This window comes from Anastrepha ludens, chromosome 5, assembly GCF_028408465.1.
Source record: "Anastrepha ludens isolate Willacy chromosome 5, idAnaLude1.1, whole genome shotgun sequence".
Lineage (NCBI taxonomy): Eukaryota > Metazoa > Arthropoda > Insecta > Diptera > Tephritidae > Anastrepha > Anastrepha ludens.
Genome location: NC_071501.1, coordinates 8,858,771 through 8,880,409, shown reverse-complemented (window position 1 = coordinate 8,880,409; position 21,639 = coordinate 8,858,771). Strand labels below are relative to the sequence as shown.

Genomic DNA, 21,639 nt, shown 5'->3' with positions numbered 1-21,639 from the left:
ACTGTGTGGCGGCACATAGCTGGCTGCGCACGTATGTAGTTGCCTATTGGAAACAGATCCTGCTAGAATGCAAACCATTCCGTTTTGGTCATGGGAAATGGTTTATTGATCAGAAGAGCAAGCCGTTGACGGTTGTGGCTTCCCTAATGTCGTTTTTGCAGAAAGGAGAAGCAATGATGGCGCCAGTCTAAAATTCGCCCCATAAACTAACTTTTTGTCAATTCATAGCCAACTGGCGAGCTACGTGTGTCTTGAAATCACAATTTTGTTCGTAAACTTAGCCATTCATCAAACAATTCACATCAAGGTGATTGCTGAAAAGCTTAGCACTGCAGCTATGGCAACCAAACAAATCAGATATGAAAATAAAGATATGTAAATAATTCACTATTTAACGACCATTTTTAATATTCAAAAATAAATAAAGTAATATGACAGTTAAAACCACAAGGATTTAGTTAATTAAATTTTTAAATAATATCGCACACTTTTTATGCAGAATATTTTAAAGTATACTCATAAACTGCTGATCATAAAAAAGTCATAAGAAGTCATTTATTTACATATTTATTTTTTACATTTTACATTTGCACATATCAAGAATGCATAAATTGAAAAAAATAAAAATAAAAATGCACACATACAACTATAGACACACTCCTATGAACACACACCTAAGTGCGTACGAGTATTAATATCACAAAGATTTGTGCTTATTTTAAAACATTTATCAACTCGCGCCGTTGTGGCCAAAATTCGCACAAAAAAAGAGAAAAATATTGTAGCTACAATTGCCTACTAATCGATAAATTTGATTAAGTGCTAAAAGTTGTTCCACACAATGGCATGCCGCGCTCTGCCCTATCACACCTACCACCCCCACATTTTTATGGTATTGCTCTTTAGCAGGCAGTTCTTTTTCTTTGCTCTTTTGCTTTGCACCTCTTCTTTCTTCCTTTGAACGCCATTGTAGCTTTTTGCTCATTGACTTACAATAAGGCCGAGAAATAAATCATAACAATAGCAATAAAAGTGGAAAACATGTGGCGCAACCAAAGGGCGAGAGTAGCAGAAACTTTTGTCAAAAATGATAATCGTGCGGTTATATAAAACAGCGAAAGTTTAAAGCACAATACTTTAAAAATCATAAATAAAGGCATGAATGAGAGAAATATTTTGGAATTTTGAATTATTTCTAAAAAAAAAAATTGAAAAATAGAGTAAGGACGAAATTTACTTTTATACAAATAAAATGATAGCTATAAATAAATGGATAAAAAAATGATAGAGGAATCTGAATAAATGGGATCTGCTGTCTCACACTGGAGTCATGTTAGTTACTATCACCTATGATACAACAACATATTATAGTACTTAGTCATGCCATAATTTCTGTTACTTGGGTTAGGTTCATTACAGATATGTATAAATTAAAATACTTTTTTTTATGAAGTTAGTTTTATTTAATTATGCAAATATTAAAAAAATATTTAATTGTTATTCGAAATAGTCACCATTTGCTTTTGCACGAGCCTTCAAACGATTAGGCGGTTTGAGACTCTACAAATTTCTGTGATCACAAACTGTAGTACAGTGGATACAGATATAGACTTCCAGACGGTCAATCTTCTGCAGCTATGAACCCAGAAATATTGTTTTTTAGCCACTGTTTTTGCCTTTTGGGCTGGAGCGGAATCTTGCTTCAAGATCCAACGTTCTCCATTGAAGAGAGTGTTGCTCAACTGCTTCACCACGCCAGACATTCTCCTCGTCTACTTTTTCGCTGAAATGAAGATATGTAACGCCTTTACAGTATCCTTCCCACTAAACCATTACAGAGGCTGGATGGTAGCTATTCTGAACCCTTCGAACAACATTTTTTGTGTTGGTATAAGTTTTAGCATAGATTTTTTTTTTGTTTTTCCTATTAAAAACTTCTTCAACAGGGAATATTTTTTGATCTGTGTAAATAATAGTTTCATGGCCGTTGACCGCGTGCCACCGATGAAGCTGCTTGCATCAGTCGTTGTCAAAAGATGATCGGTTGAGCAACGAAAGACCTTCATGTGGAGATCATTTCTAATTAGAATTGCCATGGATCTGGTCGATATATTAGCTGGACATGGACATGATTTTCTGCTTTCTAAGAGATTTCTGCGAGTTCTTTCTCGAACGGCTTTTATGGCTGCACTGGTTCGAACTACGCGAGGACGACCACTTATTTTTCAGTCCGTCATTTTAGACGTTTGGGAAAAACGGAATTTTTCTTGCGAATTTGTTCTCGCCGTATGCCTTGTAAAATTTATCACAAAATTTATGGCAACACTAAGTTTATACTCGTATTCTGATTAACATCTCAATCGTACCATAATTACGATTCTCCGAAATATCTCGATTCGATGGCAATCTTATTTAGTAAATTTTTTCGGAAAATTATTTGTTTACAACTGGGTCGCCAGTAGGATTTTTCCCAAATTTCTACGCCACCACCACATAGAGAGTATCCAAGTGCATACATCCCCTTTCCTCAACTCCATATGATTCAAATGTAACTCTTGTATCAGTCAAAGAAATTCGTAATCTTGGCATTATATTTGACTCGTCTTTTACTTTCATTATCGAAGTCAACGCTATTATTCAGGTAACATTTCCTAATTTAGCTTTTTTATGACGATGTGCTAGTGATTTTCGAGACCCATGCAAAAGAAAAATTTTATTTAGGTATAACTTTTATAAGACAAATTTCTGAACAGGGTTGCCACCCAATTTTTCCGTATATTTAGGAAGTAAATATAATGTCAAAATATTGGTAACAAATGAAAAGTATCATTGACAAACTTTATAAAAAGAATTTTTCGACATGCTTGCCACGTAATTTTCATTATATTTAGGAAGTGAATAAAACGTGAAAATATTGCTAACAAACAAAAAGTATTTTTAGCAAACTTATATAAGAAAAATTGTTGGATAGAGTTGCCCCCTAAATGTCAGTATATTTAGGAAGTAAATAAAATGTGAAAGTATTGGTAACATAAGGAAAGCATTTTTGACAAACTTTTATCAGACAAATTTTTGAACAGGGTTGCCACCTAATTTTCAGTAAATTTAGAAAATGAATAAAATGTAAAAATATTGGTAACAAATAAAAAGTATTTTTAGCAAACTTATATATGAAAAATTTTTGGATAGAGTTGCCACCTAAATGTCAGTATATTTAGCAAGTAAATAAAATGTGAAAATATTGGTAACTTATAAGAAGTATTTTTAGCAAGCTTTTATGAGAACAATTTTTGGATAGAGTTGCCAGTACAATTTCAATATACATATTTAGAAAGTAAATACAATGTGAAAATATTGGTAACATATGAAAAGTATTTCTGACATACTTTTATAAGACAAATATTTGAACAGGGTTTCCACCTAATTTTCAGTAAATTTAGAAAGTTAATAAAATGTGAAAATATTGGCAACTTATAAAGAGTATTTCTATCAAAGTTTCATAAGAACAATTTTTGAATAGAGTTGCCACCTAAAAGAAACTGAAAGTATATTTAGAAAGTAAATAAGATGTCAAAATATTGGCTTGCCCCGTAATTTTCATGACATGATTTTTATTTGAATAATAAAAAAAGTTAAATGCATCATAACAATGTAGGTAACAAACTAAACATTTAACGAATTTAATTTAGGTTAACGATTTTTGTTAATTTAAAAAGCTTAAGAATTAATAATTTTTCAACTCTTTAAGTCTCGTCAAAAACAGAAAATAATGTTTTCTATAAAAAATACGGTATGTGGCATTTAAATCCATTATTTTAATGACCTTTTCGAATGTTTAAGAGTATTAAAATTTTTTTGTACCAAGTTTTTAAAGCAAATACTGCAACATATAATTTTATTCAAACAAATTTATTCTTGTAACAAAATAAAAGCAAAATTTCCATCGCCTAAAAATTCCATCGTTGTAGTCAAGATATATTTATAACAAAAAAGAACAATAATTTTCATAAAAAAAAATTAAGCATAAAAACACAGTTGATTATCGCCATAAATCATGCGCTTTTTTTTTTTGTTTTTGTTTTTTGCATTGACGCCCGTTCGAAACGCGTGTTTTTCCTTCCAAGTTTCTTATACTTTACTCATTACTCGCAAAATTCAAACATTGAAAATTTAATCGAATCACTTCAAAAATTCTGCCTTGGCATCAAAGCGCAAGTTTAACGCCTTCACGCGGCGCTAAAATCGAAATTCAGACTGCGGCCAAAACAAAAACAAAAGTAATAGATAATAATTTGGAGAAAAAAATTGTATTTTTTAGCAATAAATTTGGCTCAGGGGCACTGCAGTTGCGCCTTGAGCGGACAAAGTAATTTTTTTTTGTTTTGCAAAAACCGAAAACGATAATAATAACAGCACATAGTATAAAAAATGAGCACAAAGAAGTGAGTAGCAACAATGACGCTGTTGCAACCTTAATGCTGCTGTGGCGACTGCTACTTCTGATGCTGTTGCTGTGGAGGAGTCGCAAAGTCGCGCGCGCTTTGAGGTGCGGAAACATTTTATGTACAAAACAATGGAAACTTGCTGTAAAAATACATAAAATTGTAAAAAACTTAGCTCGTAAAACTATTAAAATTACAACATTTTTACTTTTAATTGTAAACGCCATTGCATCATTGGGGTTATGCTGAGCGAGGGTATCTTGCGGCTTTATGTGCGAATGTATGTATGAGCTGTTGCATTGTATAAGTACATATGTCTATGTGTATTTATATGTACATCTTTCTATGTGTGTGTGTGTTTGTTTGCTTGTGTGTGGGTGCTGTTGATTAGTTTGGCTTCGCTTCGTCGCTTAAGTGAAACTCGATATTGCACTTGAGCGCGCGTTGGCGGGCACGAAACGACTACTGCCGCCATGCCAGCAATGCCCCAAAGCCAACAGCAGCAGCAGCAACAACAATAGCTGTAATAGCGGTGGTGTCATAAAACGTCAAGCGCAACAATGGCAACAACAATTGTAGTAGCAAATGAACAAACCACAATTTTTTATGCAGCCGCAAAATTAATTGACAAGAAATTTAACTTAATTTACTAATCATTAGTTTCTGCAACATATTTTTTTTATTGGCATTTTGCTGGTATAAATTTATTTTGCTAATTTATGCGCTTTTATTTATTTACTATTTTAATTAAATACATTTTTTTACTGTTTTTTACAGTAACTTTTTCTGTTTATATCGATCAGTCGAAGATAGAAAAGTGATTATACGAAAGGCGTGGGAAGTGACTGCCGCCGCAGTGACCGCCAACGCTGGGCAAAGTCAAAATGTGGTTGGGCGCATGCGCGCGCGACAAATTTGCATATGTTTTGCATATGTCGTCGATTTGTTAAAATAAAAAATGTATAAAAAAGTATACAGGGTGGGTCGTCTAGCGTTTTGAATTAATATTTTTTTTTTATAATTTTATTTCTATTAAATAACTTCGAAAATACATAAAAAAAATAATTAAAAAGTATCCTCGCAAAAATATATTCCTATTGAAAAATTAACATCAGTTAATGAAATCACGCATTTGAGTTAAGTTATAGTTAAAAAAAAATTTACGAAAATAGCTTTCAAGTAGCTGCAGAAGTCGTTGAGAGCAAGTAAAAACCTTCTAAGGCACTAGAAAATGAAATTACCGACACCGGCACAGTAACAACTTTGTGCATTCGCAACGTAAATGCCTAGGAGAGAGAGACAAAAAAGAGTTGCATATCTTAAGGGCACTGAAGAACTTCTCGCTAATTTAGTTGCTGTAGACTTTTACGTTGATTTTATGCACCTTATGTCTGAGAAAAGCCCTAGTGAAACTTGCCCAACACTCATTTTTTAGAATATTTTAACCCTCTAGCGACCTCACAAAAGCATTATTTTTCAAGTTTCTTCAAACAAGTGTCAAAACGACGCCATTTTTATGCAGCTAAGGAGTTAAAATATTCTGCAAAAGTATTCCCCATACAATTCTAGTTTGTATGTCTAAACCAAGTATTTCGCTCTGATAAGTAGTTTAGCTGATTTTTCCACTTTTTCGAAAAGCGCTAGGGTAAATAATTCGAAAGGTAATTAAGCTTTGTGGATTTTACTACACCTGCACTTGAAACGAAACTCCAAGAGTGTACCCTGCACTGGTATGCAGATGGCTCGGTGACACCAGCAGGCATAGATTCAGGAATATCTTGTCTCAGAACCAAGTATTCTGTGTCGAAAGGTAGTTTTCCAAGCAACTTTCAAGCGGAGGTGTGTGCGATCTGTAATTTTTAGCGAAAGTCTGGTGGTACTCAAGTCATTCTGTGAGGATAAGCCCTCACTGGTCCTTGAGTGTATCGAGAAACAGAATAGTAACCACATCCGGTTAATTTGGGTCGCAGTACACAGGAGTATAATTGGGAACGAAATAGCAGACGCATTGTGTAGAGAGATTGTGGCCTCGTTGCCAATAGGACTCGAGCTCTTCCTTGCTATGGGACAACACACCACCAAGAAGAAGCTTAGGCGTGCAGAGTTAAGGCTAAGAGACGTTAGGTGGTACGAGAATATTGAGCTACGTCAGGCGAAACACTTACTGAGAGGTTACAACCAAAGGAGGTTTAAAAACTCATAACTCTCCCCAAAGATAAAATGAGAATGCTCACGGATATTCTCGTAGCCTATTGCAGATTACGCAGTCATCTACATAGGATTGGGATATTGTCCCGTGACTCTCGTCGTGCAACCAGTCTGTGCAGACTCCAGCACACTTTCTTTCCGAATGGCAGGCTATAGAGTGGAGAAGATTGAGACGCTTTGGCCGACTGCAGGCAGAAAAAAACGACATACGTTCAATACAACCAAGCTCTATTTTGAGTTGAATATTATTATTAGACTACTGTGCACTGCGACTAAAATAGATCTATTGTACAATATTGAGTTTAATAAGGGAACTGGCCCATAAATTGCTGTTCACCTTCTATTCTATAAACAGTCTGTAGTCATTAAAATCAGGTGACATATAAAAAAAAACTTCCCACTACACTCTCTCGTTCTCGTTAATTTTTCACTTAAAGTGGTGTTGTACGCATTTTCGTAATGTTTGTTTTTTTTTTGTGAATTTTCTTTGTAAAAACTCAAAATAGAGTTGATAGTTTTTAGTTATTGAACACCATTCATAAATTTTATTATTCTGATTATCCAAAAACCCGGCAAACATATTTTAACGTAATATTCTTCTTTATTTACAGATGACAACATCAATGATGATTCTTAGGTAAGTGAACGAACGGAAATAATTACTTTTAGCATTAGAGAAAAGTCGAAATAAAATGAGTGAAAGAAACCATAAAAGCATTTAATAGTTTAAAAAATCATATAATATTCTAATTATCTGATAAAGACGCGGAATTATCTCAAAACAACAGGCCGATCACTCAGATTCACGAACAAACTTATGTTGAGTGAAACTACTTTCTTGAAATTCATACAATTAGCACTAAGTTTTATGATTTACTTCGAACGATTCTCTGTCTTTGATAGGGTGTGAGACACTCTAAAGGGCCTTCATAGTCGGCATATCTTGCATATATCCTCCGTTATTAGGTACAGCGCATACAATTTTCACAACCTTCTACAGCAGAGAATGAATGGGTACGCTGAAGAAATATTAGGCTTTTAGGAGTGGAAGGTCGATCAATGTTTTCAAGTTGGCCAAAGTTTTGAAAAGTTTCGTGAGTATAAAATCAACCTGCATGCCCACTTTATAGGTTTCCTGCTATGAATGCAAGGAATACCGAAAAAATTAGCTAGGTCTCGCTGAGACCTCTTCCGGAGAGCTCTTACAAAGCAAAGCGTCTGATTTATTCAGAGTTGAAAGAGGAGCAAAACAATGAGATGCGTTGTCTACGTCACAATCTAATCCTAGGCTATGTAATTAAAAATGTTAAAACTTCCCAAATATGTGGCTTTAAACCGATGATTTTTCTGCCCATAGGCCGCACCAAACGGTTATTTTCAATAGATGTATAGGCTGCAAATTTGTATGGGTTGCTCTTCAGTACAATTGCGGCAATTTTGCTTCATTTTGCTTATGGACGTAACCACTAAGCTAAAAATGGGGCTCATCGCTGCACACCATAAATTGGCCTGAGTGGGCGATGAACACTTTTCACAGAGCGTCGATTTTCATATCAGAATTGTACGTTTTGTAAACGTTGATGAAGCGTAAACCTTTCTATGTTGAATTGTCAATTGAAAAAAATGATGTATTAAGTTTGGCCGGTGTCATGGCGAATCTATCAAAAAACCCTATTGGGAAAAGTACCTCCAATCTGATCGCCCTTTATTTAGCTCGTTTTTTAGGTTTTGTTTGGCTAATTTTGTGGCTTTAGTGGACACCATTAGGACCATGGCAGTAGCAGATTATTGTCATTCCAATAAGAGCTAAAGGAAAAAAAAATATTTATAAATAAATAAAAATGTTGTTTCCGACTTCGGTGTTGTTGTTGTTGTAGCAGCATAAAAATTCCCCATACATAAACCGGGAATGCTGCTGCAGTGACAGTCTTTGGCCGGATATAAATCCAGGTCGTTTCGGTTACGTAGAACTGACATACTTCGGTGTGAGTTAGTCGGCTGTATACAAAAGTTACAACGCCGGTCCCAATATTACTGCCTTATCGTATGCCTGCGGTCATTGCTTGGATGTTGGAGCAGGCGTCATTATATTTGACATAGAAATGTCTGTCTTGAGAGCAACTCTTTCGTACGAGATAATAGTCATTAGGTAGCCACGATTTTGAGTTGGGCAGCAAAGCAAGGTGCCATTTTTTTCTTTTTTCCTTGTTCACTTCTCATAGTAAAGGGCCTCGAAGCAGAAGCTTTCGTCAAATTCCCCCATATTTTATATAAAGGTTAAGCTACGTCCAGATAAGCTGACATGGAAGCTTGATTTTTGTTCAAGTTGTCATTAATTTTATGCCGGATAGTTGAGTGGATTCGTCTGAATCCAAAATGGTGATGGTGTACCAGTTTCATACTTGTCACAATATGCTCTATGCGGTCAAATAAAAGTTTTTCGAAGATTACTGATATGGTCGCTAAGAGGGTGATAGGTAGATATGATGATGCCATTGTAGCATTTTTATTTGGTTCTGGAATCTCTATGATTTCAACTACTTTCCATGTCCTAGAAAACATTTTGAGGTTAGAAGCAGCGTTGATAATATTTCTCATGTAATTTGCTACTTTATTAGCCGTTTTCTTTATAAAACCAAAGAGGCCAAGACAAAGTGATGAAGCAAGAAGGGTGTTACACAGAGCTTTTGGCTCTAAACACTGTTCTCAACTGAGCTTAACTATCTACTTTTAATTAGCAGTGTCATTTGCATCCTCCTTGCGCCTCTTGTGTGTCATTGTAACCTTTTTTGAACTACTTCCAAGCTGATTTTATATGGCCCTGGCGAACGAAATGTTACTGAAATCAGTAATTGGCAGATAGCAGCGCTTCACCTGAAATAGTCACACTGCAACCGGCACACAATACATCCCTTTGCACTCCCCCTACCTCACTTTAAATAAAATGTTTAGTGATGAATTCCTCATTCGTTTTTTTTTTCTTTGAACTTTTTAAAGCATTTTACTGCATTCCACACCTTCTACTGATGAACTGATGCGCCACTCTAGCATACACACACGCATACATTGGCAGATGCACATAATCACACGAATATTTACACAATTGCTCTTGGGCATGCAGCCGCTGGACATTGAATGGCACTTACGCTAAGAGCGACAGCATAAACATTAACACTGTCAAACCATAAAAGCGTTTAAACACATTCGCAATCAAATTGAGCTATACACACACACGTACACATATATAGATTCACATGTGAGCATGGCTGAAATTATACGTACGTGTGTATGTAAATGTGTGCGAGAACGGTATAGTGTATGCGCTTGTATTGGTAGTCACATTAGTCGCAACATTATTATTAATGCCACCATCTTCATTCCAAAATAACATTCCCGGCAGGCATACGAGTGAGCAGTGATATCCACATCTTCACTACTCAGTGTTGTGGTACTCGTCAATGGGTTTGCATTTGGGTGTATGTATGCACATATCAGTCTTGTTATGGGTAGATATGTACGATTAAAGGCTTTATAACGAACCTATATGTGTATGTGTGTATGTAAATCCATTCGTGTGCCATAAATTTAATATTTCCTCTCGTCTCATTTGCCTCTTCGATTCTGAACTGCTGGCCACAACATGTCTGGTTTGACCGTTTGCTTGGTCATTACCATTTTTCAATGTGGTTTCGGTTATACACAACAGAGTTCTATGGTATTTGAGTATCTTTATAGGTATTTAGGTATATGTATGTCTCTCCAGAGTGAAGCAGTGAAGTGGTCAAATAAATTTCTGCTTCAGAATTAGTACGATTTCATCCAATTCGAACTCTATACTTTGTTACTCATGCCAGAAGTGGAGCTGGAGAGGGTCAAAAAGGCTGCCCGTATTGGAATCAGTGAGACGCTTTAGGTCACTATTAACCTTGCTCTAGGATATGCGGTGATTTCCACTCTCCATGAAGGAGTAGAGGTGTCCAATAAGGCCTGAAGTCCGCGCTATCGCAATGCAAAATTGCTGCAATAAAGGTGAGGTTTTACTTGAGATACGAGTACTCTAGTTCATGCCCACGACAATTGATCAGTGTATACTCACGCAGGGTTCAAGTGGAACCATCTTTATTCCCTTGCTCTTCAAAGAGGAATTAACGGCGCGTATTTGAAGTCCAGACTCAGTGAACCTGCTCTCGGATAACTGGACGCGAAGCTCAACCGTACGATTGGTAGAGGAGACTTTTGCGAGGAACTCACTATTAAGCTTAGGCTTAGGACACCAGACTCCTGTAGTGTATTCCCAAGTGGAGGTATCTACTATCAAAGGGGCTGTTGTTTGGCTGCTTAACCCTCGCTTTGAAGAAGATAAATATCTATTAGGACAACCGAAAGGTCAAGAAGACAAATATCTATTAGGACAGCCAAAAGGCAATTAGGTCTCTAGGTGCATTGTTGGTGGATTCTGAAAGGTCTAACTTCCCTTTCGGTGGCATCTGAATACTTAAGCATCTAATTCATTTTAGTACCTGCTCATGATAGGCGACTGATGGTGAAGGCACATGAGCTGGTTAAACACGGGGTGTGGTTTCTGCGTACAAAGCGAGGATTCGAGCTCTCTTGGCCACCTGTGGTTGCCATCTGAGGGAAAGAAGGCATATGCCTTAATTCAGCGAGCTTTGGAAAAACTCCGACTGGTAAGGTCACGAAGCTCTTCGAGAGGATCAAAGTTGCTCTAGGAAGCTTCTTAGGCTAACCTCAACTCTCGATTGAAGTCACGAACTTTTTGCGATAACTATCTGGAGGCCACCATAGCCGGATGGATTGGTGTGTGACTGCTATTTGGAAATGCGTAGGTCTGAATCTTCGTGCATGGAGCACTAAAATGATAGAAAACGATTTTTTTCTAATAGCGGTCGCCCCTCGCAGGCAATGGCGAACCTCCGAGTGCATTTTTCATGGCTTGAGCGTCTCATAAAAATTCATCATTTGTCATTCGGCTTTTGTGGAGCTTGACTAAACACCTAACAGAAGTGTACGCGCCAATTAGGCGCTTAGGAGGCTGTCGAATTTAATACTATTTAGTACCGATGTAACGAAACAGAAATTAAGAGGATAAAGTCCAGTGAACACGTCTAAGGATATCGCAGGTTAAACTTCAGGAGTTGCTTACAAACAAATAAATGAAGAGAAACTAGTCTTTGAATTTCTAATTATCAGAAGAGCTCACCATTTCGTTGTATTCGATCTGCTTGGTCTCTTTAATTTTCCATATCCATTTCCAGCATTTATGAAGTCGATATATCCAAATACGAAGTGGCTTCCGAAAACCCAAGAAGAAAACGCGAGAAGAAATTATCACTCATGTTGCCCTACTTCAGTGTAGTAATGATCTCAGAATCAAGCCACGACAGTTTCTGAAAGAGCACCACAAATAGTGCTCCTGCACGAATTCACTAACAAAATTATGCAATCTAACGCACCCGATAGCGAGCAAAATACTCACCTTCCTTTAGGGGAAACTGCGAGATAGCCTAGTGAAAATGCAGCAGAGCTCAGTACCTCACACAGGTCTGTTAAAGAAGCAACTCCTACCGTCTCTAACGCAGCTGTGTACAAGTTTAGGATATGTAAGCTGAAAGCTTCTTTTGCACGATAGCTAAAGTACTCCATACGCTCTATTAAATACTCGTATGCAGTCAGCAACCTTTTAGTATTATAATTTGTTCCTCTGAGGAGGAATAGAATTTCTAGTCAACAATTCCCAGTGATTCGAGCCTGCCCTGAGCCACGTCAAGGCAGATGTGGCTACTAAAAAGCGTTATTGATATTGAGACGAAACTGAGGATTGGTTAAAGGCAGTAGTACTAAGGTGTAGTGAAAAAGTATTATACAAAAACTATTTTGAGGTCGAAATGATTCCAACTCACTATGACAGTATTAAGACCATATATAGGAAGTCCCAAATTCTTACTTACCGTTTAAATTATCAACTTTAGCGCTTTTCGAAAATGTAGAAAAATGGTTAAAATACTTTTCTGAGCGAAATACTTAGTTTAGATGTATAAAATAGAATTGCATGAGGAATATTTTCGTGGAATATTTTAACCCGTTATCTCATTCAGAATAGCATCGTTTTGACACTTTTTGAAGAAACTTGAAAAACAATGCATTCGAAGGGTCGCTAGAGAATTAAAATGTTCTAGAAAATGATTCTTCAGAAAATTTTATTGGGGGTCTTCTCAGGTAAAATCTGTATAAAATCAATGTAAAAGTCTGCTGAACGTAAAACAGGAAAATCTGCATAAAATCTACGTAAAAATCTGCAGCAACTAAGATAGCAAATAGTTAGCCAGATCTCTTTGCGATATGCAATACTTTTTATTAATTCTTTATTCGTTTTATTAATTACTTTTTATTCTTCTTTTTCGTACCTGTCACTTGCCCCCTTCACTTATGCAACCCTTCCTTTTTTTCCCTCACCACTTCAAGAATTTAATTTAGAAAATATTTATCGCTTGCTCCTCGAACACACGAACTACTGCATCACTTCTTAAATTTCCAACGAAATATTTAAAGTTCGAAAATTAAATGATCGGATAGAACGTTTCGATAAAGAATGTCAAAGTGCCAAATACTTTTACGCACAAGTGTTTCGAAAGCTATGAAAATTCAGGCAAGCAAAGTTATGAAGCATCACACAGCGCCTGTGACGACGCGTTCAAGCGATTGAATTAATTACATAAAAAAACAAAATTTTCACAGCCAGTGAATGCTTCGATGAATAATTAAAATAAAATAAAGAAAAGCGCCAGCAAAAGTGTGTTGAAAGGAGCACTAAAGCAAGCAGGAAAGCCACTGAGTGGTGATGATAGCCAATGTGGCGCAAGTGAGTTGGAGCAATGGTAAATAACAATACACGTAATAATAGAATGATGGGTAAGAAAAGCGCTAATGCAGACAGTGCAGGAAGCGGGGTAATTGCGCAGATGCCCATGCGGTAGGGCAGGATAAAAGCCATTTGAACTTTTTCCGTTGCTGGTGGTGTTATTGTTGTTATTGAGAACAAAAGTTTTTGATGAACAACCAACGAGATGTGATGAAGAGTGTAACAAATTGATGAGCTCACACAAAGGTGAACTGTTGAAGACTTCTTGTGCTTCTTACTAAAGTGGGAATTAGGCGAGGGGCAGCCGAAAAGGCATCTGTCCATACACTTTGGATGTTTTCATAATTGGATGTGTTGTTGTGTTGCGCGCGCCAACGTTGATAGGTGGTGGTGATGCGCTTCACTGATTAAAACGCGCAACCATAGAGTGGTATTCTACCTATTTTAGACATACATACATACATACATACCTTCATACTTACATGCGGAACTCCTCGCCGTTCTGTGACGTTGGCTAAGCTTAATTGAAGTGAAGTCACTCAAAATACTTGCAGGAGTTAATATGCATGTATGTGTGTGTGTATGTATGGATGTTTTTGCATGTAGTTGGTTACACCCAGCATAGTGCAGCTTTGATTGAGTTTCTAATTAAAAAGAAAATATTTGTTTTGTAAACTTTTTCCGAAGACCCTCAAGCTGTTGGAGTGCTCAAATTGATGAGATTGTTCCATGTAGTTGTCAAAGGTTTTAATTAAGAGGCGAGAGCAAGAAGATGCGAGGGAAATTATAGTTATTTGTTTAAAAAATATTTAATAATCAAAAAAGTTGAGGAATATTCGGTTAATAGGGTATGGTGGTGCGCTTAATATACATACATACGTCACACTAAATATAGTCTATAAATATTGCCAATAAATTAATTTAATTATTTTCAAATGAGTTCGAGTGGAAAGGTGGTGGAAGACTCGTATGGCCAGCTGGCGAAAAAATGCATGGGACCAGTGCCATGAGTAGAAAACTTCCTTAATTCTTGAAAGCCATAACCTAACAGTCGACCCTTTGAATTCGTTTTGGGTCGAGCTCCAAGCCGTATAGAGAAATCTGCGGCAGTATTGTAAGAATTCTACTTCTTGTTACCTGATACAAAAGTGCAATAGAATTCCAGCCAACCTTGTTGTGTAAATAAAATATCGCAATATGAATATGAAGTGAAATATTTCATAGAACATTTTAGCCCTGAAATATCATTGTACAGGATGGTACTTAAACGATAGTAATAAGTATCACTATGCTATGAGGCAAATGGCAACTGTTTTCCAAACGGAAATTTTTGCCAGCCTGCAAGTAGCCGAATGGGTAATCGAGAAGAGATGGAGCGGTAAACAGATTGGAATTTTCAGTTACAGTCAGGCTGCACTGAAGGCTGTGAAGAACGCAAATCAAACCTTATAGTTTGTTCAAGAATGTAAAAAGAAGCTTAATTCTGTCGCAAGACAGAACAGGCTTGTACTTATATGCGTTCCAGAACACTCCGGTGTTCAAGGACACGAAAATGCCAATGAATTGGCCAACCGCACAAGGGCCAGAGCGGAATCAGTTCCGCAGGACTCATTAATTGAATCAGCGATTATGTAGGCAATCTACATAAAGAGCGATGGTCCGGTCTAGAACGCTGCAGAACTGCAAAGTGTTTTGTGACAAGTCCGAACAGAAAACTGTCAAAATTTCTACTAAAACTTGGAAGGAAAGACTTTCGGTTGATGGTCGGTATTATGACAGGACACAATCCATGGGGTCAGCATATGACCACCATTGGAATCATTGAGGACCCAATGTGCCTGTCGTGCTAGGAGGACGCGGATATCACTGAGCACTTTCTGTGTGAGTGTTCTGCCTTTGCTAGAGTACGGCTACGAGTTTTGGGTTACGATGTCGTGAGAATGGGTAATATTCGTTCTCTAAAACTGGACGATATTTACAGATTTGCCAAAGAATCTGGAAAATTCTCACAGGACTAACTACTTTTATCTCTGTCTCTATTCTTTCCTATCTCTTTCTCTGATACTTTTCTGCTCTCTTCCTTGACTATCTACCCGCTTTTCAGAGCTCTAAATACAATGGACTTTTTAGCCTGAGGCTTGAGAAGCCACCAAATCTTTTGGTGCTCCTTGGCTCGACCTACTAAAACTTCAATTTCAAGAGTTGCCCACAAATTTTTAGCATGAAATTAAAATTTTCTTAATATTTTATAAACTAGAATACAATATAACGATATTCTCGTGTGTATAAATATATGGGGATAATAAACAGACGATATTAAAAAATTATTTGGTTTGCCCTCGGTATATGCGTAAAAGATTACCACTTATTTCCACTTATTTTAGTTATTTAAAAATAGAAATTGAAAAATAAAATAGAAAAATATGCGTAAATAATTATAAGGTAAGGTTTACAAGTGCAAATACGAAATTTTTTTCGAGTAGGGTTGCCATCACATTTTTAATATAAATATTTTTAAAGGATTTTTAAAAAGTTGTGATATAATATCACAGTGTACAGGGTGTCTGAAAAAGGAATGTACAATATTTGCATGTCTCTAATAAAAAAAATTTTAACTAGATCTCACACTTTTGTTTCATAAAAAAATTTAGAATAACTAGGAACAACTGATCTGAAAAACCTCAAAAACGATCATAAGGGGTTAGGGGTAGTCAGAGGCCTGAAAAAATCATGATTTTCAATAATTGTTTTTTGTTAGTTAATTGCTTTATTTTACAAAATTAAAAACATAGCATTAATACATTATGTTTCCACTCGACTTTAGCAAAATTTCAAAAAAAAATGTATAATTGGAAAAGTTATGGCTGCTTTTATGGAGCCCGTTTCTCCAGAAGTCCCTTGCGGTGATCATCAAAAGTCCTTGGAGATTCATTTAAAAATCAATCGGACGATAGAAATTAGTTTCATTAATAAATAATCTTGTGCCTGATCTAAGCTTTTTTCTTCAAAACTTATAATATGGGGGCCTCACGAAATATTTTTCAGATTTTTGATAAAAAACCCCGACATTGAATTGTTTGAAAGAAATCGAAGCAGTATAAATTTTATTGAAATCTACTGAGCAGTTTTTAGGCTACAGTGGTCACCAGTTCAGAAAATACAGTTTTGAGAAAAACGCATTTAAAGTTTAGCTATCGATTGCCGATTTGCCCAAGCGTCCTTTGTTAGTTTTTGACTAATTCGAAAAGTATTTGTCGGATTCACTTAAAATTTTCACAAGATGTTATACTTTAAGAAAATGCAAAAAAATCCAATTTTTAGAAAATTCTGACCACCCCTAACCACATAAAGTCAATCCTAATTTTAAAGCATCCCTGCCTTAGACTGGTAAAATAAGCAAAAATAGGAAACTTTGAGTGGAAGTGTGCGTGTGTTTCTATTCAATTTTATTTACAACCCAAGAATTATATTTTTGAGGCAATTTGTGGTATAAAATTAAAAAAAAGGCTATAATACTGCCTTAGAAAACAAGACTAGAATTTCCCAAATCTACTACAGAAATATTCGTGACCTTAAAAAATGCTGCTGGTAGATGGTAGTACTCGTAAGAGGAGTATCACAGCTTTGTATTGATAATTCGATATGCTTATTTTCACATATCCAAACTCATATTTGAAAACTAGAATTTCATTAAAAAATAATAATCAAAAAATACCATCTCTATTTTATTGAAACTACAAAGAACTTGAATATATATTTATATACTTGTATAGGTGTGTATATACAATATATATTTTTTTATGAACACTATTTCGCATTTAACAGCTAAACAATTTGTTACCCAATTAAGGCAATAAATATTTCCAAACTTGATTCAATCTTAACTAACTGAAAAATTTTAATACAAATACCAGCAATTAGCCGCAAATGACAAAATATCAACTCCCATTCGCTGCCCTATTTGGAGCAGTACGTCAGTGCATACAGCTAAATCAGTTAAATCTGTGTTTTTGTTTTTTTGGGACCACTTTAGATTCTTCCATTAGTCGCCGCCACTTCGCTCATAAAATCATTTGAAATAATGTTGTAGCAACGCTCGAATTTACCGAATTTGGTAAACAACACCGCAGTGAAACGATACAAATGGAATGAATTTTTGGCTAACAGCAAATTAGTTGCAGTATTTAATTTGTCAATTGTGGATTTACAATTTTATGAGCATTTCGTGACACGCGAGCGAACGAGTGAGTGAATGGATAAATGTTTGTGTGTTCGGGTGTTTGTTGGAGGTGCGTTAAATGAAATTGTTCGAATGTGTGCAGATGTGTGGTTTATATGTATGTGTGAATGTGCATGCAAGTGAAGGCATGTGATTGCATATAAAATGGGATTTTTGATGTGCTATTAGATGGAAGTTTGTGACGAGCGTTGAATGGCAGTGATAGAGTTTTTTAAGAGCAAAAAAAAGATTAATTATTTTATTTCAGATATTAAAATATATCTCCTCTCTTTTCTTAAAAATCTATACTCAATAGTTATAACGAATTTTTCAGAATATGTAATAAGAAAATTTTAATAAGTTGCTATTTTTGCAACCAAAATCATACGCCAACTCCACATAAATATAGTTTTTTATTAAAGCTTCTTTGATTAGTTTCAATTTAATACCTTTATCTTAAGATTGAGTTGAAATTAATGATATGTTGCTATGTTCGCATTAGCATTTAGGTGGCAACGCCATCATGCAAATTTATTTTTGGAATACACATTTCCTAGAAAATTTTTTCCTGCAACCCTGCAAGGCTGCAATATTTTTTAGTAAGTTAAATTTGTTTATATTCAAATAGGTGGCAACATCTTTATAAACTATCTACGCCCAAAGATGTGAAAAATCTTACAACCGGGATAATAGTTTTAGATTGATGCTCTTTCAAAAAATAAAAGCATGTTTTTAAAAAGGGTGGTTAAGTTTCAAGGGCCGGTGTTGATTCTGAATAGAATTCAATTCTTTTAGGAAATTATTATTATTTCTCTCTATTATGATAATATTGGTACGGTTCAATTACGTATGGAACAAAATATTGGCCAAATGGTCGCCGCGGCCTCGGCGGCACACCTCCATCCGATGGTCCAAATTTTCATTGACGCTAAGGCATAATTGAGGTTCTATGCCATTAATGTGCCGAATTATCTTATCCTTTAGCTCTTGAATTGTTGCTGGCTTATCGACGTACAACTTTTCTTTCAAATAACAAATAACCCCAAAGAAAGAAGTCCAACGGTGTCAAATCACATGATCTTGGCGGCCAATTGGCATCGCCGCGACGTGAGATTATTCGGCCATCAAATTTTTCGCGCAAAAGAGCCATTGTTTCATTAGCTGTGTGACAAGTGGCACCGTCCTGTTGAAACCACATATCGTACACATCCATATCTTCCAATTCGGGCCATGAAAAGTTCGTTATCATCCCACGATAGCGAACACTATTCTGTCTGACAGTAACTGCCTGACCGGCTTCATTTTGGAAAAAATACGGCCCAATGATGCCGCCGGTCCATAAACCGCACCAAACAGTCACTATTTGTGGGTGCATTGGTTTTTCGGCAAACACTTTTGGATTATCATTCGCCCAAATGCGGCAATTCTGCTTATTGACGAATCCACTGAGGTGATAATGTGTCTCATCACTGAATCACGAAGTGCGCGATATGCCTTTTGATTTCAACGCCCGTTTTCATAATAAGCCTGAATAACTTTAACGCGTCGAAGTGAAGTCAAATTCTTCTCCATCTGATCCTTCCAATGCAAAGGAGGCCTTCCTCGTTCTCTTCTGGCACCAGCTGGTACCACATCGAATACTTTCAGAGAACAGAAATCAACGAATAATATAGTGCTACATTTTTTATAAAAATAATTATGTGTGGAAGAAATATTCGACGTTCTACAACAAAAATAAACAACTCATTCATTACTTAACAAAAAACATAAAGCTTAACTCATTAGTATTTCGTCGGATGACCCTTAATAGCGAGTACTGCTGTGCACTTACAAACTGTAGACTCCATTAAAAGCATATACCTCTCGATGCTAGTGACCTTCCACGCTTTTCTCGCAGTCTTCCAGTGCTCTTAAGTGCCTATAGTACACCTCTCGATATTAGTGACCTTCCACGCTTTTCCCACAGCCACCTTTCAGTGCTCATATTATCTTATATTTGTTTGACCATCTTTGCCTACAGTTTGTTTGACATCTGCCTACAGATTTTCAATTGAAATGGGGTCGGTGACTCAGCTGGTCAGCGCAAGACCTCTACCCCTTTTGAAACGCACCAACTTCGTGCTAACCGACAGGTGTGTGACAGGGACCCAAAGTCTTCCATACATGTACACCCACTTCAAAGGCTTCCTCCATTCCATATATGGTTCAACTATACAGGTACAACTTCGCATCAATGATTTCTTTCAACCAATGTACTGGAGAAGAAGCACCCCCTGACTAGTATGTTGATTATGACACCTGCGTTCTTTAGGGTCCTGGGGCCACATTTCGGGTTAAAGCAGCATTATTCTCTACTTCTTTTAGAAACAAATAAAAAAAATGGTTTCATTGGACCATAAGATGCTCCCATATTCCATCATTTTTGAACTGATCAATGCAGTCGCTCTCCAACAAATTTTATTCTGGTCTGTGAATGTCTTGGATTTAGTTTGTCCTGATTGCATTAGAGGTCACATTAAGATTTAGCCTAACTCTAATTTTTTTGGAGGCATAAAAGGGTTTTTTGATACACCAAGGCTTGTACTGTTCTAAGCTCATGGCAGCTTTGCATCCTTTTGTTTTCACTACTCCGGTGACAACAGATTTTTGTAACAGTGTAGAGCTTCATTTTAGTAAACCTTTTACCACTATAGTCGCTTCGAAAGTGCACTGGGGCAGTGGTACGGAAGATGATGAACATAGAGTCAGTATATTTACTGAGAAATCTAAGCTTGATGAAAGGGTGGAGGAGTTTACTTTGAAAAGTTAAGCGTCAGTGCATCCTTGCGCTTGCCTACTCACTGGAGTGTCTTTCAGGCAAAAGTTATTGCCAAAAGAGAGGGCTTATTGTTTACATTTCTCTAACTACGAGGAAGGGTACATATCTGCTCGTACAGTCAGGCAACTCTTAAATCGTTAGAGTCAGTAAAACACTGGGCAAAAATGATAGTTGTATGCAAATTAGTATGCAAAATATCGCAATATTTTTAAAATAAACCTGATCTGGGTGACAGGCCATAGGAATATAGTAGATAATTGCAAAGCAGATGAGCTTGCAAAGAAAGGTACAACACTAAATATTTACTGAGGTAATGTACTAATACCGATTCCCTTAACTACGTACAAATTACTAATAGACACTCTATCAATGTTGCTTCTGCCCGTTAAAGGCCCTTTTGCCAAATAAGCAGCCAAACTTGGCCAGAATGGGGCGGCGGCCGTACAGAGTCACTACTGAATCTTAGAAAATGAAATGAAAAACAGGATAGGGGTACCAACAGGTCATTGTCTAATTGGAAGGCATAGACTGTGGGTACCACATAATGACTTTTGTCGAAGCTCTGAAGATATTGAAGAAGCGGAAACTGTAGAACAGCTCCTGTGTACATGCATTGCTCTATACAGAAAAAGGCCTTCCATGCACGGATTCGTCTTTCTTTACAGCATTAAAGAGGTCTCAGAAATAGGGTTGCAGAGATTAACAAAATTTCTTAAATCTACAGGTTGGACTCAGGAGTGTGAAGTACGAGCTGCAGTGATATCACATTGGGACGATTCGGGCCTGAGTGTGTCGGATGGCAGACCCGCAACCTAACCTAATCTAACCTTTGTTTCGCTTTGTGGCATCCATTTCTTAGTGCTAGCAAACCTTTTCACTTAACAGCCGGGAAAATCCTGGATAAGTTTGCAAGTTTCTCTGTCTTAATAAGTTTTCGTTGTCCATACGTACAATGCTTATGAGGCGAACGAATTCTCAAAAAAAAAAAAAAAAAAAACATTTTACTAGATTTTTTCAATCTAATATACGTATTGCTATTAACCAACATATAATTTATTTATGTACTATATTT

General features: G+C 36.5%; 1 protein-coding gene across 4 annotated transcripts in view; it reads left to right on the top strand.

Moving 5' to 3' along the window:
• The first annotated feature begins 7,261 nt into the window (after window positions 1–7,261).
• Window positions 7,262–21,639, top strand: part of LOC128864965 (uncharacterized) — a 331,205-nt gene continuing 316,827 nt past the window's right edge. For all 4 annotated transcript variants that reach the window (XR_008454730.1, XR_008454729.1, XM_054104783.1 and 1 more), the window contains exon 1: window positions 7,262–7,287. The gene's annotated coding sequence lies outside the window, so the exon portion shown is untranslated. The remainder of the gene's footprint in view (window positions 7,288–21,639) is intronic.